This window comes from Chionomys nivalis, chromosome 2 (assembly GCF_950005125.1).
Source record: "Chionomys nivalis chromosome 2, mChiNiv1.1, whole genome shotgun sequence".
NCBI lineage: Eukaryota > Metazoa > Chordata > Mammalia > Rodentia > Cricetidae > Chionomys > Chionomys nivalis.
This window is the reverse complement of record NC_080087.1, coordinates 71,890,116-71,905,959: the sequence shown is the minus strand read 5'-3', so window position 1 is coordinate 71,905,959 and position 15,844 is coordinate 71,890,116. Positions and strand designations below refer to the sequence as shown.

At 42.7% G+C, this 15,844-nt stretch overlaps 1 pseudogene; it reads right to left on the bottom strand.

Moving 5' to 3' along the window:
• Positions 1–11,635: 11,635 nt before the first annotated feature.
• LOC130868467 (ubiquitin carboxyl-terminal hydrolase 29-like) lies at positions 11,636–13,013 on the bottom strand (annotated as a pseudogene).
• Between the last annotated feature and the right edge of the window lie 2,831 nt (positions 13,014–15,844).

Below are 15,844 nucleotides of genomic sequence, written 5' to 3'. Positions count from 1 at the left end.
GAACTCACTCTGTAAACCAGGCTAGCCGTGACCCCACAGAGATCCACCTGCCTCTGCCTTCTGAGTGTTGGTATAAAGTACCGGGCACTACCCTTCCGTGTTGGTTTTCCTCTCTAACCCCTGACAGTTCTTGTATGATGCTTCATATTCTTTTTCTCTCGTCCTATCTTTTTTCCCTCCTATCTCATTGAGGCAGAGTATTGGTATGGATCCCTGGTTAGCGAAGAATTCACTACACTGACCAGACTGTCCTTGAACTGGAGGCAATTCTTCTATCTGCCTCCTTCATGCAGGTTGACCCTCAGTTATACCAGGAAAGCCCAGACCTAAGGACAAAAAGGGAGGCATTTAGAACACCATATAGACAAGAGCAGACCTAAACTATTTACAGGTAGTTTAATACAATGAATCAATAGTAAATATATCTTGTTTTTATTCAGTCCAGGACATCTTCCATGGTATGGTGTCACCTACAATCAAGGTGAGTCTCTTCACCATACATAACCTAGGGTAGATAATCATGGAGTTGCCAGAGGTTTATTATCTAGTAATCTCCATGGATGCTCAGAGACTTGTCTCCTACTCGATCCTAGTGAAGGCAACACTGAGCATCCCAAGTCTTGTCAACTGACACCCAGAAATCACTGTATAGCCCTAACTTTCCCTCCTCTATCCCCATGTGTTCAGACACCTAATTATACAAAATGCATTCAGTCCAGACTGCAAAATTTCTGTAGCCTGTAACATCCAGTGCTGTGTAGGAACCCAAAGTCCAAGCTGCCAAGATGGCTCAGCAGGTGAAGGGACTTGCCAGCAAGCCTGAGGCCTGAGTTCCATCCCTGGGACACGTGTGATGGAAGGAGAGAGAACCAGCTCTGGCAAGTAGTCTCACAGCAACATCCACGTATGTTAGACAGACACACACACAAAGTAACAGTAAGTCCGAAATCCATGTCAAAACCTGAGACTCCGATTATGAGTGAGTACATCCCATGTTCCTCTTTTTGAGTCTGGGATACCTCACTCAGGATAGTGTTTTCTATTTCCATCCATTTACACGCAAAATTCGAGAAGTCATTGTTTTTTACTGCTGAGTAGTACTCTAATATGTATATATTCCACACTTTCTTCATCCATTCCTCCATTGAAGGGCATCTAGGTTGTTTCCAGGTTTTGGCTATTACAAACAATGCTGCTATGAACATAGTTGAACAGATACTTTTGTCGTTTGATGTGGCATCTCTTGGGTATATTCCCAATAGTGGTATTACTGGATCTAGACATTAAGCATATAATGTGTGATCCTATAGAAGCTAAATAAGAAAGTGAACCCAAAGAAAATCATATAGTCATCCGCATGGAGAGGGGGAAGTAGACAAGATTCCAGGGCAAAAACTGGGAACTTGCGGGTGAGGTGGCATGGGGCAAAGGGGAAATGGGATGAGAAATATGAGAAGGGAAGGATGGGAGGAGCTCGGAGGATTGGGATGGTTGGGATATAGGAAGGATGGATACGGGAGCAGCGAAGTATATATCCTATCTAAGGGAGCCATCTTAGGGTTGGCAAGAGACTTGACTCTTGAGGGGTTCGCAGGTGTCCAGGAATATGTCCCCAGCTGGTACCTTGGGCAACTAAGGAGAGGGAACCTGAAATGACTCTATCCTATACTGATGAATATCTTGCATATCACCTTAGAACCTTCATCTGGCGATGGATCGAGGTAGAGACAGAGTCTCCATTTGGAGCAACGGTCTGAGCTCTTAAGGTCCAAATGAGGAGCAGAAGGAGGGAGAACATGAGCAAAAAATCAGGACCACGAGGGATGCACCCACCCACTGTGACAGTGGAACTGATTTATTGGGAGCCCACCAAGGCCAGCTGGTCTGGGACTGAATAAGCATGGGTTGATTCCGGACTCTCTGAGCATGGCGGTCAATGAAGACTGATGAGAAGCCAAGGACAATGGCACTAGGTTTCGATCCTAATACATGAACTGGCTTTGTGGGAGCTTAGCCTGTTTGGACGCTCACCTTTCTGGACGTAGATAGAAGGACCTTGGTCTTCCCGCAGGGCAGGGAATTTGGACTGCTCTTCAGTATCGAGAGGGGGGGGAATGGAGTGGGGGGAGGAGAAGAGGAGTGGGGATAGGGGGAGGGAAGTGGGGGGAGGGCAATATTTGGGAGGAGGGGAGGGAAATGGGAAATGGGGAGCAGGTGGAAATTTTAATTAAAAAAGAATAAAAATAAATAAATAAGTAAAATAAAAAAAAAAAAGAAAAAAGGGAAGAAAAAAAAAAAAAAAAAAAAAAAAAAAAAACCTGAGACTCAAGACAGTCTTTTCATGGGCAGCTCCTGGTAAAAGTTCCATATTTCTTCCAGGAGGTGGTGCCTGCCTTCAGTCCCAGGGCTCAGCAGGAGAGGCAGAGGCAAGCAGATCTGAGTTCAAGGCCAGCCTGGCTATGTAGTGAGCTCTACAATAGCCAGGACTCCACCGAGAAACCTTGTCTCCAAACACTAAAACCAAACAAGGTACATATTTCTTTTTTTTCTTTTTTTTTTCTTTTTTTTGGTTTTTCGAGACAGGGTTTCTCTGTAGCTTTGGAGCCGGTCCTGGAACTAGCTCTTATAGACCAGGCTGGCCTCGAACTCCCAGAGATCCGCCTGCCTCTGCCTCCCAAGTGCTGGGATTAAAGGCGTGCGCCACCACCGCCCGGCCTCAAGGTACAAAGGTACATATTTCTGACATACAACCACAATATACATTCCAAAATCCAATAAGAATGAAGAAGTGAGAGCAAGGAATTATTAGAACCAAGAAATACTGAAATCTAGCAGGGCACATTCAAAATCCTGGAGACAACCCAGCTATACATATAAAATAAAAATTTAAAAACCTTATAAAATTAAAAATTATTTCAAAAGTCAAACGAAAACAAAAGCGTATCTGGACCTAGTGGTTCAGGCTTGTTCAGTCACTTGGAGGCTGCAGCAGGCAGATCACAAATCCAAAGTTAGATGGGCAAAGACAGAGCCAGGCAGAGTCTGGGTTCACCAGCCTAGTCCACATAAGTTTCAGGACAGCCAGGCTTGTCTTAAGGAGGAGCGGAAAGGGCAGGGAAGTTTCTTTTGCAGTGGTATTGATGACACAGACTCACAGTTGAGAATAAGACACTTTGAAGGCTTCGGTGACAACTGCCTCCTCATCCACATTAAAAAAGGGAACAGTCTAGACAGGAAGCCATTGAGGAGAACTCTGACAATGTGAAACCCTGCCACAAACAAACAAACAAAACACACACACACAGACACAGAGAGAGAATCAGCCTCTTACAAATAGGAAAAGATTTTTACCAAGTACACATCTGATACAGGGCTAATATGCAAAATAAATGAAATCACTCAAAAACATGGATATCAGCCGGGCGGTGGTGGCGCACACCTTTAATCCCAGCACTCGGGAGGCAGAGGCAGGCGGATCTCTGGGAGTTCGAGGCCAGCCTGGTCTACAAGAGCTAGTTCCAGGCCAGGCTCCAAAGCTACAGAGAAACCCTGTCTCGAAAAACCAAAAAAATAAAAAAATAAAAAATAAAAAAAACATGGATATCAAGGAAAAGAACTAGGGTACAGATGTAAACAGAATTTTCAAAGGGGAATCTCAAATGGCTGAGAAATGTTAATATTCCTGTTTTTGTTTGTTTGTTTTGTTTTTAGTTTTGTTTTGTTTTGAGTCAGGGTTTCTCTGTGGCTTTGGAGCCTGTCCTGGAACTAGCTCTTGTAGACCAGGCTGGCCTCGAACTCACAGAGATCTGCCAGCCTCTACCTCCTGAGTGCTGGGATTAAAGTCTTAGGCCACCACTGCCTGGCTGTAGAAATGTTAGACATTCTTAGCCATCAGGGAAATGCAAATCAAAACAGCTCTGACATTCCATCTTATACCTGTTAGAATGGCTAAGATCAAGAACACAGGATGGCTCATGCTGGAGAAGGTGTTAAGAAATCCTCCTTTAAGGCCGGGCGGTGGTGGCGCATGCCTTTAATCCTAGCACTTGGGAGGCAGAGGCAGGCGGATCTCTGTGAGTTCAAGACCAGCCTGGTCTACAAAAGCTAGTTCCAGGACAGGCTCCAAAGCCACAGAGAAACCCTGTCTTGAAAAACAAACAAACAAACAAACAAAAAAACAAACAAACAAACAAACAAAAACAACAAAAAAAACAAAAAAGAAAAATCAGAAAAATAAAAGAAAAAGAAAAAAAGTAATGAAAGAATATTGTATTTTTACACAATAGAATATTATTCGACTGTTAGAACAAAATGACATCAGCCAGGCAGTGGTAGTGTGTGCTTTTCTGCTCAGACCTAGGGAGGCAGAAGCAGGTGGATCTGTGATTTAAGGTTAGCCTGGTCTATAAAGTGAGTTCCAGGACAGCCAAAGCTACACAGAAAAACCCTGTATCTAAAAGGAAAGAAACAAACAAAGACACTGAAATTTGCAGGCAAATGGATGGAACTTAAAAAGAAAAAAATAACCTAGACCCAGAAAAACAAATATTGTATGTATTTGCTTATATGTGGGTATTAGCTGTTAAGTCAGTAGTTAGGTATGGAGTAAGGACCTGAGAGAACATATTAATATCCTTAGGAAAGGGAAATAAAATAGAGAGAGATGAAAAGGGGTGGGATGAAAGGATCAAGTGGAGAAGGGGAGGGGAAAGTGAGTTTGGGGTAGAGTAAGGGGAGAGACAGCTAATATCAACAAACATCTGAGGGGTGGTACAAAAACCTAATACAGTAGAAACTTCATAAGATACATACATATGAAGGCAATCTAGATTAAATTGCCTAATAATGAGGGACACCCAACGAAGTTTCTAGTACTAGGATTAGATCACATCTAATTGAGCCGTTGTCCAAAGGGGTCCTATGGGAATCTCCAAATAACCAGGTTGTAACTGAGGCTATAGCTTGCTCTTCACTAACTGTCAGCGCGGCCATATTGCTGAAGACAGCACCTACGCAGCTCACTGAGCATGGAGAAGTCAAGCTGGTGCCTACATAGAGCCTTCAACCCCTCCTTCCAGGGTCTTTGGGACAAGATGGTACTCTGCTTGATATCAGAAGAGGCATAAACCCCAGCCCAGCCACAAAACCTATGACCTACAATATGTTCTGGCTGCAAAATGTGCTAGGGCAACGGTGGGACTGAGCTTGTAGGAAGAACAAACTGATTTAAATAACTGATTTAACTTCAATCCACTTCACGAGATGGAACCCATACCAACCCTGCTTGGGTGACCAAGAACAGGAAACTAGATAGCTCTGGGAACCAAATATTACTGTTTTGAAAAAAAGAAAGAAAAGTGATATTAAGAGATGTTATTGACCACAAGGATGTAAAACTCCTAGCAGTAGCGGAAAGGGTGCCTGAACTGGCCATCTACTGTGATCAGGTTAGTGACTATCCTAAGTGTCACCAGAATTCACCAGTTACTAATGGAAGCAGATGCAGAGATCCACAGTCAAGCACTGGGCTGAGTCCTGGGAGTTGGAGGGAGGGAGGAGGGATTATATGAGCAAGGTGGGCAAGATCCTGATGGGGAAATCCAGTGATCTAGCTTCGTTTTACAACTATTCAGATTTCTAATGTGTTGAGTTGTCGACGTACCTTTGTGTTAGATTAAGTGAACCTACACATAAGGGCCTGAGTTCCATTCCAAATACAGACAGACAGACAGACAGACACACACACACACACACAGTGTTATTTCCTGTGTCGCTTGGAATTCCAATTTTTTATTATTTAACAAAGACAACAACAAAAAGTTGCAGACAAACTCCATGATCAGCCTGGCACAGATTCACACCATTGCATTTTCTGATGTGAACCATCACAGAAGCGGCCACCACCGGTTATTATTCACTACAGTGAAACTCCAAGAAAACAAGCGAAAACTCCATGGAAGTTTTGGACATCTTTGGTTTATTGGTATCTCTTCACTCATGTTAGATCAAAGAAACTTTATGGATTTGCTAAGGGACAGTCATGGTGTCATGTACCCGAAGCCCCAGCTACTTAGGAGGCCGAGGCGAGAGGATCACCTGAACCCAGAAGTCCCAGTCCAGTCTGGGCAATATGAGAAGATTTCCTCTCAAATATAGCAAAATGGCGGTTGCAGAGATGGTGCAAGAGCTCATTGCATTGTCTGCTCTTGCAGACGACTTGGGTTCAATTCCCAGAATCTACATGGAGTCACAAGCATTTGTAACTCCAGTCCCAAGAGATCCAGTGCCTTCTGTTGGTCTCCATGTCCATCAGACACACATGTGCCACAGACTCACATGCAGGCAAAACACATACACAGATACACACAATATGTGTGTATGTATGTATGTATGTATGTATGTGTATACAAATACATATTTTTTAAAAAGTGAAACAGGGGGCTGGACAGGTGACTCAGCATTCAGGAACACCTGATGCTCTTCCAGAGGAATGAAGTTGGTTCCCTGCACCCAAATGAGGCAGCTCACAACCACCTGTAACTCCATGGGACCTGAAGTCAGCATTTGGCTCCCCCAGGCATCTATATGGTCATGACATGTATACACACATACCCATACATTTTAAAAAGACTAAACAAGTATCTGTGAATGAATTAGCTTAACCTATCCTCAAAGTTTAAGTCCTCCGTGTTCTCTGTGATAGACTGAAAATTATAGGTTATTTTGCAGTCAGTTTTTGGGGTGACTGTTCAAGCCATCCTATAAATGAATATTTCCATAATTTTGAAGTGCTCAAAGTCTTTATCTAGTGTGAATTCTTTTCTGGTGCCCATCAAGATATGACTTGTCAGCAGAGGCTTTTCCACACTCAGAGCATTTATAAGGTTTTTGCCCAGTGTGGAGCTTTTTATGAAAATCAAGGTGTTCTTTGCGGCTGAAGGGTTTCTCACATTCGTTATATGCATGGGCTCTTTCTCCACTGTGAATTTTCTGACAAACTCAAAGGTTTGACTTCAGAGAGAAGGCTTTCCAACATAGCTTACATTCATATGATTTTTCTCCAGTGTGGATTTTATGTTGAGTAAGCTTTTCCTTCTGGACAAAAGCCCTGTCACAGAGAGCACACTCATAAGTCCTCACCCCAGCATGGATCTTCTTGTGATCGATGACATTTGCTTCCTGGGCAAAAGCCTTTTCATACAGCCCGCATTTGTAGTGTTTCTCTCCTGTGTGTGTTCTCTGGTGTTCACAAGAGCAGACGTGCAAATGAAAGATTCTTCACAGTTCTTCCATCTGTGAGGCTTCTGCTCCTGTGAGTGTTCTGCTGGCTAAAGGCTGAGTTCTGTTGGAAGGACTTGCCACGTGCATCACACTCATAGGCTTTTGTCCTTGTGGATTTTTCTTGTCAATCATAAATTCAGTGATTCCAGGCTTGTTTGTCATACCTGGCTTTTGTAGTGGTCAAGGTGAATCGAGGCCTTCCTGTTTGATAGGTTAGCACTCTACCAAAGGAGATATTTCAACGGTTTCCTGATATTTAAAAATATTTTTTGAGGGGACTGGAGAGAAGACTCAGCACTTAAGACCCCATGACTGCGCTTTCATAGTTCTAAGTTTGATTCCCATCACCCACATGGTGGCTCATAACCATCTGTAATGGAATCTGATTCATTTTTCTGGTATGCATGAAGAAAGAGCACTCATATACATAAAATATAGAAATAAAAAAGCATAATTTTTTTAATGCAAAAAGGAATTATCTTTATATTGTAAGTATGTTTTGGACTGATTCTCAACCTTCCTAATGCTATGACCCTTTAATATAGGTCCTCATGTTTTGGTGATCTGTCATAAAATTATTTTCATTGCTACTCCAAACTGTAATTTGGCAGCCATTATGAATCACAACAGGTTGAGTCTCACTGTTTTAAAGCAATATCTTCTTTCCCGAAAAACCCTCACTTAATTTTGCTGCATATTTTATATATTACCAGGATTTTGATGTTTTTTAATACCCTCAAAATATTAGCTTTTATAAATGTTCTTACATTGTATAATTGTGGATATTTTATAAACCGTTTAAAGTTAGCAACAGGCTATGTGTTTTATGCACATAGGTGTTTTGACTGAATACCACAAAGGCAGAAGAGGGTATTTGATCCTCTGGATTGGAGTCACAGATAGTGTAAGCCATCATGTGGGAACTGGGCATTGAACCTGTCCTCTGAAAGAAGCAAGTGATCTTGCAGCCCAAAAGTGCAGTTTGGAAAACCTCATGTCTGTGGTGTTTGCACACATGTGCTTGCTCGTGTAAAGGACGGATAACATGTTTTTGTTATCTTTCCACTTTTTAAAAAAAAAACACACAACCTCAATATGTAATAGGAATCGAGACCTTTGTAGGCCCCCAAACCATAGCACTACTGACTCCAGGATGGACACGCCATTCAGGCTGTAAACTCAGCAGGAAACAGCACAACTGGCCAAAAGTGAAAACCAAAGACCTAACCTGCAGGCATCACAGCAGGGAGAGAGGGGTCGGTGGAGAGACATGGAGGAAACTCGATGAGTCCAGTTTTACTGTAATGTGTGCTTCACCAGGCCTACTCCAGTCTGACCCAGATCATTTTACTTTAGTCATCCCTAAGCACAGCACAATTTTGTGAGAAGTATTAAGATAACAATTAGCTCAGCCCCAAGAGCACAACAATATATGGCGTGTTTACATTGAAAGCCCTTGCGGGTAATGGTGGCACAGGCCTTTAATCCCAGCATTCAGGAGGCAGAGGCAGGAGGATCTCTTTGAACTCACATCCAGACTTGTCTACAGAGTGGAGTTCCAGGACAGGTTTCAAAGCTACAGAGAAACTCTGTCTTAAAACCCAATAATGGTGTTAAGAATAAGAAATTCCTGACAAAGTTCATCTGACTTCTTTCCCAAGAATGGGTACTGCTGACCCAGACAGTGCTGAAGATTTGTGGTCTAGGGAGCTTGGTTGAGATGAGCACATCACTGGTGTGTGCCAGGCTTGTCACGGCTCTAAGAGCACACACAAGTCACTCAGGCTGTTGTGAAGCACAAGTGACTTCACTCCTATGAGAGATTGCTCATGTCTAAAAGCGATGCTCAAGATTTAGGGGGAAAGGTCCTGGATAAGTAAAAACCTAAATTCTGGGAGATCAGGGCAGAGCCTGTCTCATCAGACAGTGAAGGATCACCAGGTTGTAAAACGCTGCCATTCCTAGCGTGCCAGGAAGAGCAGCTGTGCCCCTCATTCCACTGAAGAGGTAAGCTGGGTGGTTAATTTTCTGGCATCTCCAGTGCTCATCTGTGTGCACAGGGCTTTTTGATCTCTACACTAAGCCATCAAAGTCCATAGTCGTGGGGAAGTCTCTAAATGTCCTCACTACCTATGCTTTTTGGTGTTTGTAGTTCTGCTTCTAATAGTTCTTGTTAACTGAAGTGTATGAACCCAGGACATGGTTTCTGTGCTTAAAAGCTCATCCTAAGAAAGGCTCAGGCCTACAATGACATCCTGAACACCTAGTAAAGTCCCCGATCAGCTAATAAAGACTTTATATTGGCTTCAGCCAATGTCTGTGCAGTCTTCTCTGGTGAATGTCCCACACTGAACCTTGCACTATTTTGCTTTGTTGGTTAGTGACCTCTGGAACCCTCCTGTGAGCTCCCCAGGGCTAGTGTCACGGGCGCATACGGCTATGACCAACTTAAGTGGGTGCTGGGGATTTGAACTCAGGTCCTCATGCTTGCACAGCAAGTGCTCTGACATTCTGAATGATCTCTGTGGACCCTTGAAAGTGGCTCTGGCTTTTTTTTTTTTTGAAACACTGTTAGATGTAGTGTGGTTGTCTCAGACAAGGCTAGAGATCTTGTGACCAGCAACCCCAGCTGCTTTTCCTTTCCCCTTGCTGCCCAGAAATCAGGGTCAACTGGCTGTAAGCAAGAATGGCCCATGGGCTATGCATTAAGTGTGCTTGCTGCTTCATGGCACAGGGTCTCTTCCTGCCCTTGGGAATTAAGGGGACCTTGGTTTTATGAACTGAAGGTTCTCTCCTCAGAACCCCACCAGGCTATTCATGGTAATACATGAAACTCTCACATGAAGGACCCCCATCTCAGACCTTCTGACCCTTGAATCACCCCATTTTCTCACATCAATCTGGATTTAAATCCAACAAGTATATTTGGCACTTAATTTTTCTAAGGATACTTTAAATTTTTATTTTGCTAGGCATTCTGGTACAGACCTTTAAATATCAGCACTCGGGAGGCAGGATCTGGTCAAATCTGAGTTTGAGGGTAGCCTGATCTACAAAGAGTTCCAGCCCGAGAGAGCTACAGACTGAGATTCAAAGCATTATTAGATTTGTTCATTTATTTATGTATATATATTCACCTGTACTAGCTCCTCTAGAGGTCAGGCGACACCTTGCAGAATTGGGTCAGTGGCCTTAGTGGCAGGTGTTTTTACCTACTGAGCCCTTAGAGAACTCTGAATTTTCAAATTTACTATGTGATCTATTTCATTTCCTTGTAACCCAGATATTATGCCCTGCAATTCTGAGAAAAAAAGCACAAGCATCTTACTGACAGCTAGACAATTTCATCAGACATGAGTCACAAACACAGAGAAAGCAGTGGTTTTTAAATTGACAAATTTAATAAACTGACGAATCTCTGAATTTAGAGAAACCAAACAATATAATGAAAATCCTCTAGATGACATGAACAATTCCTATTTACACTAACAAATGAGAAATTCCAAACACTGTTTCTCAAACTTTTCAGTTCATCAGTATTCTTTCTTATGTTGGAAGCTAACGTTTGGAGCTATAACCAGTTTCTTGCTGTGTTGGTTCAAAATGACATGAAAAAAAAACTATTGTGCTGATGGCTCAGTGGAAAAGAGCACAGGCTGCTGCTCTTCCAGAGGACCTGCATTCAATTCTCACCACCCCCATGGCAGCTGACAACTACCTGTACCTCCAGGTTTAGAGAACCCAACACCTTCACACAGACATGCAGTCAAAACATGAGTGCACATTAAATAAAAATAAGAAACTATTAAATATATAAAACATTGCTGAGTGGTGTGGTACACCCTATTGATTCCATTACATGGGAGACAGAGGCAAGTAGATCTCCACGTTTGAAGTCAGCCAGGACAGCAAGGGCTACAAAGAGAAACCCTGTCTCCAGAACTCAATACCAACCAGCCAACCACCCATGAAATGTACCACTATAGCCTTGTAGGAGAGAATGGTGCCTCGCCTGCATCAGAACATCTGGGTTTCTCTCAATGTATTTGTTTGCTGAGTTTTCATCTTGAGCTGTGATTCTTGGTTATGGTCAGATTTAGGACTCTTCCAAGATGTATGTAAAGCCATTGAGCAACACTGAGAAAAGATCCATTTTTTTTGTTTGTTTGTTTGTTTGTTTTTGTTTTTCGAGACAGGGTTTCTCTGTAGCTTTTGGTGCCTGTCCCGGAACTAGCTCTTGCCTCTGTCTCTCGAGTGCTGGGATTAAAGACATGCACCACCACCGCCCGGCCAAGATCCATATTCTTAATTTCCTCTTTAGATGTGCTCAGCAACCTGCACTCTGATGCCTTTTTCAACAGTTGCTCAAAAACCGCGTTTTGCATGTAAAAAATGATGGATCCGCTGTGAAGCTTATTCTCCTGAATCCAAGCCTTTGGACTGTGAAATCAATGAAGTCTGAAGCCACCCTCTTGGCTGGTATTGACTGGCTGAGGATGTCAGGCATCATCTCTTCAGAGACATTTGGGACACCAAAGGCCTCGTGAGGGGCCTGACTGGCCTGAATGGTGGCTTCGTGTTTTCATTGCAATGGGAAGAGACATCCAGATACTTTGACATCTCAACTAGCTGCTGGCTCTTTACTAACAACCTGTTAGCAGTAAAGTGGTAGCATTTCAGGTGAAGGATAAGGACCCTTGGGAGTCTCCTCAAAGTATATCTGAGCACAGAATTCTTGTTCTTGCATTTCTCACAATTGCGCTCAATTTTTTCAGGTGTAAAGAAAAGATCAAGTGACTTCTTAATTGACAGAGGGTGTTCTTTTGACCCTTGGTGCAGGTCAACAGAGAGGTAAATTACTCATTTCAGTGTTGAAGGTCGCCTCGCCACAGGCTTCACAAACAACAGAGCTATATCTAGCTCTATTTCAATAGCATTTACAGGACAACCAAACATTTTGGTGGAGGCAGTCCCAGCATGTGTTGGTGGAAAAAAATCCTCTTCCCTGTTTTCCCTCTCAGTACAGCACACGGCATTTAGGTTTTCCACATTGTTTCAACTGATCTAAACACTGACCTAAAAATTCATGGGCATCATTCTGTTCATCGCCCAAGAATGTGTCTGCAACCGTGGAAATGGATTTCTTCACATTTATGAGTAACTGTCCCTTGATCTCTACATCTCTGTCTTTCAAGACAAGAAGCTGGCTTAAGGGCTTGAGATCAGCACAGGAAATTTTCTCCCATTGGATACCTTGTATGAGCAAGTCCTTCCTGAAGATTGAGATCCTGAAGACAGATTGTAAAGTGGAATTCATGTAGCAGGTGCTTCCTAAATTGGGGAAGCCTTCAGGTGTCAGTTGCTTTGTGTATATGTTAAGAGGAGACTGAACATTGTTATATGTTGGGGTCTCCTGGCTCAGCCCTGATCCAATTCTTTCATCAGAGTGTGTTTGTGTTGGAAGAACAGTGTCCCCTAGGCCAGGCTTCTGCAGGAGCTGGGATTGAACGAAGGTGCAAGTTTCCAATCATTACCTTTTCATCACGTTTCATTGTCTTTCTTCCCCTGGAATTATAGCTCTTGGATTTCTTTCTTGATTTGGGATTGTTTTCTTGAGAATGTCCTCATTCAATTCTAGACTGGATGTTGCTATTCTCTTCCTCTTTTTTCACTGTTGTTCTGCTCTCCTCTTCAACATGGCTGCTGGTGGAGTTGGACACCGAAAGTGACATCTTCACGGGGAGTGCTGTGCCACTTTCTCGTGTAGAATTTAAAGGTCCACAAACTGACTTTTCGTGCTTTCTACAAAATGGATTGCTGCTTTCAATATCATGATTCCTCTTTGGTTTCTCGGGTTGATGGGTTCAGATGGATGAAAAGATTCCAGGACTGACGTCAGCCATTCAGTATCAGTGGAGGAGAACTCATTGATGAGTAAGGGCCATCTTTCCAAGTTATGTGCAGACTATGCAGTCCAGACTCAATAACTACTCCCCCTGCAATGCCACCACCCAGCAGAAAAAAAGCTTCTCCTTTCTTCCCACTTGAAAGAAACATCAGATTAGCCTTCTGGTTTTTTCTACTGTTTTGATGACTGCTTCTTTTCATTGAGATGTCCACATGTGCTTGCTGTAGTTCTTGTTTCAGATTTGGACAAAACCATGTATCTTTAGAGAAGCCATTCTTTATTCACAAGGAAAATAAATGTAATCTAACACAAACAAAATGCAATACACAGATTGTCACTTGATATGCAATCATAAATTCATGGGTAAAACTTTTAGTGACCAGTATTAACTTTTAGTCCTCTCTTTCTGCCTCAAGTACCACACTACAGAAAATCTTATATTTTAGATTAATATTTACAATTTTTATTGATTACAATAAAATTTGGAGTTACTTACATGCTTTTAATAATAAATGATTTAATAATAATTATGTGTATGTGTGTGCATTTGTGCACATGTGAATGCAGTGTCATGAAGTCTGGAAAAAGACATCACACTCCCTAGAACTAGCAATCCAGCAGCTTTTACCTACCCTGTGTGTGCTAAGTACTGAGCTCAGGTCCTCTGCTAGAGCTGTGCGTGCTCCTGATCGCCGAGCCATCTCAATTACATGCTCAAGCGCATGCTCCTGACCACTGAGTGATCTCAATTACACGCTCAAGTGCATGTTCTTAGCCACTGAGCTATAGATGCTGTGTCTGTTCTCTGGCAGACACAGTAAGTTTGCTTTCTTGTTTTCTGTCCCAATGTTTAATTGTGATGGTTGGTTCTATTTGTCAACTTTCTACAATCTACCAACACTTGGAAATTGAGCGTCAATGAGGTCTTATCTAGATCATGTTGCTTGGACGATTGCCACGGTTGCCCTGATGGGTACGGAAGCCCCAGCTTGAGAGGGTGTGGTGCTTTTCCCTGCTGTGGGGTACCAAGTACATAAGGGTAGAGACAGATGTATGCACGCATTCATCCCTCTTCGCTCCTAACGTGGCTGTCATATGACCAGCTGCTTCAAGTTCTTGCACTTATGACTTTCCCAAAATGATGGACTGTAACCTGTAACTGAACTGAAATATACCTTCACCCAAGTTACTGTAACTTCTTTTCCAGAGTGTTTTATTGGAGTGAGAGAAACAAAAACTACAAGTACCTTAGGTAAAATCTGGTGGCAGTGCAGTCTCCTCTCGTCGGTTGCTCTGCTCTCCTGTACTGCGGATGATGCTGAGACAACAGAAGTTCTGCTCAAATCTAGTCTCTCATGCCAATCCAACAGTTAGGAAGATACCAGGCTGTGAGTGGTCACTTCTGGTGCTGGCCTTTTGATTGCAGATTTAGGATTCAGATACGGTCTTGTAGTGGTCATATGATAAACATCATGAAGTACATATGTGAATATATGAGGGGCTGAAGGCATAGGTCAGAGGCTAGAGCACTCAGCATGTGTGAGAGCCTAGACTCAATCCCTGGGATCACAGACAATTCTGATCTATGTGACTACATATGATGTTAGTTCTAGCACGAGAGGGACAAGAGATGGGCATGTGTGAGGCAAGAATGGAGTAATGAGAAGACCATCTCAAAAAGAAAAGAGTAAAAGGAAAGAAAGAGGAAAGAAATAAAAAGCAGGAGGAGAAGAGAGAAACAGAATACAAACCAAAGAAAAGAGGTAGGAAAAAAAGGAGTTGGCCTGAGGCTCACCAAGGCTACATTAGACCACTGTCAAAACTAAACACAGCGGACAAGATGGATAAAGGTGCTTGTTGCTGAGACGGACAACCTCAGTTTGATCCCTTGCACCCACATGTGGAATGAGAGACTCTTAAACTATTCCTTGACCTACACACTCCAGTTATGGTGTACAAGAACACAAGTATATATAAAAATAATATAATTTTAGCTGGGCAGTGGTGGTGCACACCTTTAATCTTAGCACTTGGGAAGAGGCAGAGCTCAGAGAGTTTGAGGTAGCCTGGTCTACAGAATGAGTTCCAGGACAGCTAGGCTACAGAGAAACCCTGTCTTGAAAACAAAACAAAAAAAAGGAAGGAAAGATGGATGTCACAGTACATTCACAGCTGACCTCAGACTCACAGATCTACCCCTCCCTTCTGCCTTCTAGCTCCTGGGATTAAAGTGCACAGCAACACCCTGCTTTGTTGTTTTTTTCTCTAACCCAATATTTCTTGTATGTTATTTTATATTCTTTTCCTCTCAGTACTATCTTTCTTCCTTCTTTGTTTCCTCCTAGTTTATTGAGACAAGAGTCTTGTTATGGATCCCTGAACTCACTAGACTGACCAGACTGTCCTTGAACTGGACACAATTTTTCTATCTGCCTCCTTCATGGTGGGATTACAGGATGCATTACCATGTCAAAGCCTTTGACATTTTATTACCTTCAGGTTCTTTTCTCCTTTTCATTACGTGGTGCAGGCTTACCCTCAGTTATACCAGGAAACCTCCAGACCTATGGACAAGAAGGGGGCATTAGGAACACCATATAGACAAGAGCAGAAAAGAACTTTTTGAACTTTTTATAGATAGGATTCTAAGACTAC